The sequence below is a fragment of the Lithobates pipiens genome, unplaced genomic scaffold (assembly GCF_037356315.1).
Source record: "Lithobates pipiens isolate NorthernLeopardFrog02 unplaced genomic scaffold, aLitPip1_a1.2 Scaffold_3, whole genome shotgun sequence".
NCBI classification, from domain to species: domain Eukaryota; kingdom Metazoa; phylum Chordata; class Amphibia; order Anura; family Ranidae; genus Lithobates; species Lithobates pipiens.
In genome coordinates this window covers 269,239,293-269,245,292 of record NW_027507790.1, presented here as the reverse complement: position 1 = coordinate 269,245,292, position 6,000 = coordinate 269,239,293, and the positions used below count along the sequence as shown (strand labels likewise).

Genomic DNA, 6,000 nt, shown 5'->3' with positions numbered 1-6,000 from the left:
AGGGGGGGGAGAGAGAGAGAGAGAATGAGAGAAAGACAAGAAAAGGGAGAGGAGAGAGGGGGGGGGAGAGAGAGTGGGGGGAGAAAGGGAGAGAGAGAGAGTGGGGGGGGGAGAGAGAGAGTGGGGGGGGGGAGTAGGGAGAGAAAGAAGGGAGAGAGAGAGCGAGGGAGGTGAGAGAAAGAAGACAATGGCAAAAGAGGGAGAGGAGAGAGAGAAAAAGGAAGAGGGAAAGAAAGAGGAGAGAGAGGTGAGAAAGAAAGAGAGGGGTACCCGAAAAGAAAGTGAAAAAACTTAAAATAACAACATTTAAAGCGAGTGTACAAATAACTACTAAATCAGATATTACCTTATTTATTATAAAAATAATTTTTTAATGGATTATGATGGAATTTGTATATTTTTATTCTGTGACAATAAAGAGTGTATCATGTTAAGATATAGTGTATGTATATAGATGTATATATATATATAAATATCAATGTAATTGTCACTTTTTCTTGGAAAAGGTTCTCCGTTATTAGATTGAGAAGCCCACATCTAAGGCCTTAACAGCCTCTTATTGTTTGGTGCTGGAGGTGGGGGATCTATTTTTCTGACCATGCAGTGTATTGATAAGAACAGTCACTTATGTCACATCTCAGGTAAGTCAGAGGAGGCGGAGTGAGTGATCTCTGAAAGGGTTAATGACTCTAGAGAAAGCCGCCATTAGGGTGACTACTACATTAGCTATCTGAGATGGGACAAGCATTTTCAGGTGTTCATGCTGACTGTACAGACCAATGTGGCTGTTTAGGAGTTTATCATACAAGGCCACACAGGTGGCTAAAAATAAAAAATTAAAAAAAAAGACTGCCAGGGGTTATAACCCTCCCTTACTCTATTCAAAGTACAAAAAAAAGATTTTAGTTCTACTTGAATGTCAGAAGGATACCAATCTAGATGGCAGGAAAGGGGTTAACGCTGGCAGGATGTCGGCAGGGAAGGGAGGTGAGCATGGCTGGTTGGTTGGGAAAGGTTATTGTTTACATAGTACAAGAAGGGGTTAATTCAGGGAGACACACAAGTGTCAAGAAGGAGACTTTGTGTATTTCTTCCATATCTTTGCAGTGATGTAGTCTGTGACTTCCTGTAATAAAGACCGCTCATCGTTGTTCTCTCCCCCTGGGCGGGGTGACTGGTCTTATCTCCGCCCCCTCATGTAGTCTTCTGTAGCCTGTACTGAGTCTGGGTGGACTGGGACCCTCCCTCCCTGCACAGTGATGATGTCACTGCTACTTTTACAAGATAATATCTGGGTTTGTAATGGCATTTGGTGTTTACAAAGTGACTTTAGAACCTTTGTGGCTATGGAGGAGTGTATTGAACTAAGAGTTTATTTTTCCACAGCGCCCAGCTTTAATGTAGAGAGGGTGATATGGGGGGTTAATACCAGTGGCGTACATCCACAACTGGTAAGGCATGACTTATTAATACCAAAGGAAGACAGAGAAGGTATTAAAGTGTTGTTAGACCCACAACAGTAAAATCAGTCTGTATATGCAGTAAAGCATGCTTGTTATACTCACTACGGGTTGTTCCTCTGCATTGTGTAAAAGGTTGTTTGATCCTGTCTTCTCTGATCTCCCCTTCTTCCATTGTCCCCATCTCCTGATAGTACAGAGCCTTGAGGGCAAGCTGCACATGCAATGTGTATTGCTAGAGAGGGTTTTTTTTTTTTTTTTTTCCTTGGGAGAGTACGTGTGATCACCACAGGGCCAATCAGAACTATCCAGACAGAGGGTCAGGGGTCCTGGATCCTGATAGGACAGCTCAGAGTAGAATGAAAACTCCTTCTACCAGCTTTAAAGAGGAAGTAAACCCTTACAAACCACTTTGACCTACAGGTAAGCCTAGATTAAGGCTTACCTGTAGGTCCAAGAAATATCTCCTAAACCTATATGGTTTAGGAGATATTGTAGACAGCGGCGCGCAGGCGCACTAAACGCAGCAGTTCCAAGAATGGAGCTGCCGCATTTGTCGACTCCCGTGCGCATGCACGGGAGTGACGTCATCGCGGCTTTGCCGAGTGACAGCGGCGGAGCTGCGAGACGCCACTCCCGTGCGCATGCACGGGAGTGACGTCATCGCGGCTTTGCCGAATGACAGCGGCGGAGCTGCGAGACGCCACTCCCGTGCGCATGCGCGGGAGTGACGTCATCGCGGCTTCGCCGCTGTCATTCGGCGGAGCTGCGAGACGCCACCAGCAAGATGGATGCGGCGGACTACAGGGGACAGCGGCGACTTCGCTGGCTCCTGTGTCAGGTAAGTGACACATAATGGGCTACTATGCGATGCATAGTAGTCCATTATGCTTTACCTTTGCAGGGAAAAAAAGAGGAAGTAAACTCATCAGGGTTTACTTCCTCTAACCAGACACTGATAGAAGTCACAAGACTGCTATATACTGCTGATGAGAAAAGGTATGTAGCAGTTTATATTTACTGAAATAATTGCATTTCCATGTTCTGTGTACTATGGGTGACCAGATATAGTGAATGCAGGGTCCCGGGGAGACCAGATATAGTGAATGCAGGGTCCTGGGGAGACCGGATATAGTGAATGCAGGGTCCTGGGGAGACCGGATATAGTGAATGCAGGGTCCTGGGGAGACCGGATATAGTGAATGCAGGGTCCTTGGGGAGACCGGATATAGTGAATGCAGGGTCCTGGGGAGACCGGATATAGTGAATGCAGGGTCCTGGGGAGACCGGATATAGTGAATGCAGGGTCCTGGGGAGACCGGATATAGTGAATGCAGGGTCCTGGGGAGACCGGATATAGTGAATGCAGGGTCCTGGGGAGACCGGATATAGTGAATGCAGGGTCCTGGGGAGACCGGATATAGTGAATGCAGGGTCCTGGGTTTAGGAACGCTCTAATGACAGGAGAGTACATGCTTGGAAGGATTCAATGCTTGGAGATTACAGACGGGTGAAGGTTTCACCTGCCAGGGAAATGGTTACTGATGGTAGCACTCCGGTAGAGCTGGCAGAGAAGGTGTTAATGCTGCCAGGGTACATATTGATCAAAGGCAGGGCCCTCCTTCTGTATTGAATTTTATTGTAATAGTACTGTCCCCCCTCTACACTATACAGCACTGCGCAAACTGTTGGCGCTATATAAATCCTGTATTATAATAATAATACTAATAATACTGACACTGTACACATTTGACAGGGAAAGAAAAATGCTGTTAAAGTACTGAGCTGGTGGGGTGGGGGGTAATGGTGGCAGCACACATACAGCTGGTAGAGAAGTTGATTATAATGGTATGGGACAGATCTGGTAGGGTATAGATCTAGCTGTTAATGGTGGCAGAGAACTGATCTGGCAGGTAAGGGGTTATTGCTGGCAGGGTATAGATCTGGCAGGGGAGGGGTTATTGTTGGCATATTATAAGGTCTGGGGAGGAAGGGTTTAATGGTGGCAGAGTGTAGACCTGGCAGGGAAGGGGTTAATGTTGGTAGATTATAGAGTTGGCAGGGAAGGGGTTATTGGTGGCAGAGTGTAGATCCAGTAGGAAAGGGGTTAATGGTGACAGTGTAGACATGGCAGGGAAAGGGTTAATGTTGGTAGATTATAGACCTGGCAGGGAATGGGTTAATGGTGGCAGAGTGTAGATCCAGTAGGGAAGGGGTTAATGCTGTCAGGATGCAGACCTGGCAGATTAGGGGTTAATGTTGGTTGATTATAGACCTGGCAGGGAAGGGTTAATTATAGACCTGGCAGGAAGGGTTAGTTATAGACCTGGCAGGGAAGGGGTTAATGTTGGTAGATTATAGACCTGGCAGGGGAAGGGGTTAATGTTGGTAGAGTGTAGATCTGTCAGGGAAGGGGTTAATGGTGGCAGAGTGAGGACCTGGCAAGGAAGGGGTTAATGTTGGTAGCTTATAGACCTGGCAGGGAAGGGGTTAATGGTGGTAGCTTATAGACCTGGCAGGGAAGGGGTTAATGGTGGTAGCTTATAGACCTGGCAGGGAAGGGGTTAATGGTGGCAAAGTGTAGACCTGGCAGGGAAGGGGTTAATGTTGGTAGATTGTAGCTCGGGCAGGGAAGGGGTTAATGGTGGCAGTGTAGATCTGGTAGGGAAGGGGTTAATGGTGGCAGTGTAGATCTGGTAGGGAAGGGGTTAATGGTGTCAGGGTACAGACCTGGCAGGGAAGGGGTTAATGTTGGTAGATTGTAGCTCGGGCAGGGGAAGGGGTTAATGCTGGTCGCGTATAGATCCAGCAGTGAAGGGGTTAATGGTGTCAGCAGCCAGGCACAGCATGCAGGGGAAGGGTTAATGCTGCAAGGTGAGCTGGGCGGGGACAAGTCTTGCAGTGGCATCCCTCCCCGCCAATGGTAGAGAGCGGTGCTCCCCAATCAGCTGTCCGGACAGGCTGTAGGGGCGGGGCCTTATGATAGGGGGTGGGGGGGAGTAGGAGAAGCACAATCAGCTGGCAGCAGGAGCAGCAGAGTGAGTGTGCAGAGGGCAGCAGAGAGGGGGGAGCAGATTGATCACCCCCAACATCCAGCTGTGACATCACCACCCCCTCCTCCCCCCAGGTGCCCCCCTTATCCCTGGAGGAGCCCCTGGGACCCCCCCAAACACCAGCCTGGGAGACACAGACAGGAACTGTCCCCATAAGCAGAGCTTCCTCTGTGCACAGCCCCCTCCCCAAACTGCACCCAGCCCCCTCCTTCTCCTCCTCCCCTCCTCCTCCTCCTGCTGACACTCTGCTGCCCTCCCTGGAAAAGTTTGGGGTAAGTCTCCTTGTTTGTGCTGTGTGATGGGAGGGGTTGTGGGGGTAGCTGGGCCCCCCCTGCTGGGCTCTTTATTATTTCGGGGGGGGGGGGGGGGGGGTGTGGATGAGTCAGTGCTGTGTACAGCAATCCCCTGTCAGCTGGAGCTCACCGCCGGGCCTTGCCCTAGAGGCTTGCAATCTAAAAAATAAGTTTCTGCTCCTTCTATTTATTGCTGCTACTCCTAAATTGTCACCTTCTCTAGCTGATGACCCAGCCCCCCCTCCTGCCCCCACCCCCCCAATCCCTGCCCCCATTAGAAACTTGCTGCATACATATTAATCCCCCCAGCAATCTTCCATTAGCTCTGGTCTGGGGCAGGGTGGCTCATATAGATACAGGCTGGAGGTAATTATATCAGCTGCTGTGCTCAGTGTCTCCCCATACTGATGAAGTAGGGGAGATATATATATATATATATATATATATATATATATATATATATATATATATATATATATATATATACTGCTGTCATCATTCGGACATCTGGTGTTCCCACAGCCTAGTGCCTGGCTTATTCCTGCATGCAGACGCCACGGCCTATGTAGGCGCTATGCGTTCTGCGTTCATACCCAGAGCTGCCCAAACAGAGGAGGCCTAGAAGACAAGGTGCCCAGGTAGGAGATACCACTCATCAGTGCCCTGATCTGAAATTCCCCCCCCCCCCCCAGCTACGGGCGCCGTGCTTATCGAACGCAGAAAACCGGTGAGTAGCGCAAATTCTTTATTCGTCCTTTTCCCTGTTTAGTGGGTTTGTACTGAGAAATATATATATATTTTTTCCCAATAAGAATTGCCTGGGAATAGGCTGGGATGATGTCATCAGTCTGCTGCAGGCAGGGGGGATGCCTTTTCCTTGGTCTCTTCTTCCTCCTAGTGATCAGACTGTACATTGTAACCTTGTAGGCAGGGGGCTGATCTGTGTGAGGCGTTTGTGGACACGTGATTGTGTCATCCTCCGAGCAAGCCTCTCGGTCCAGGAAGTAAGGTGGGGCTGGAGGATGATGCTTGGACAAAGATGGCGCAGTCTCCCCCCCCCCCCCCTTTTTTTTTTTCTTGGGCGAGATAAAGGCATATTTGGCTAGGTGGGGGCAGTGCCAACACAAGGTCATCTAATGGCCAGGGCGGACATGCCAAACTAGCCACCCCCCCCCCCCAAAGATGTATGAGCAT

General features: G+C 49.1%; 1 protein-coding gene across 4 annotated transcripts in view; it reads left to right on the top strand.

Annotated features, from left to right (window-relative positions):
* Positions 1-4,460: 4,460 nt before the first annotated feature.
* Positions 4,461-6,000, top strand: part of ATOSB (atos homolog B) — a 53,162-nt gene continuing 51,622 nt past the window's right edge. For 3 of the 4 annotated variants that reach the window (XR_013263991.1, XR_013263990.1, XM_077463160.1), the window contains exon 1: positions 4,461-4,785. The gene's annotated coding sequence lies outside the window, so the exon portion shown is untranslated. Of the gene's footprint in view, positions 4,786-5,383; positions 5,534-6,000 lie in introns of those variants that run through there. The other variant, XM_077463161.1, reaches the window with a different exon arrangement.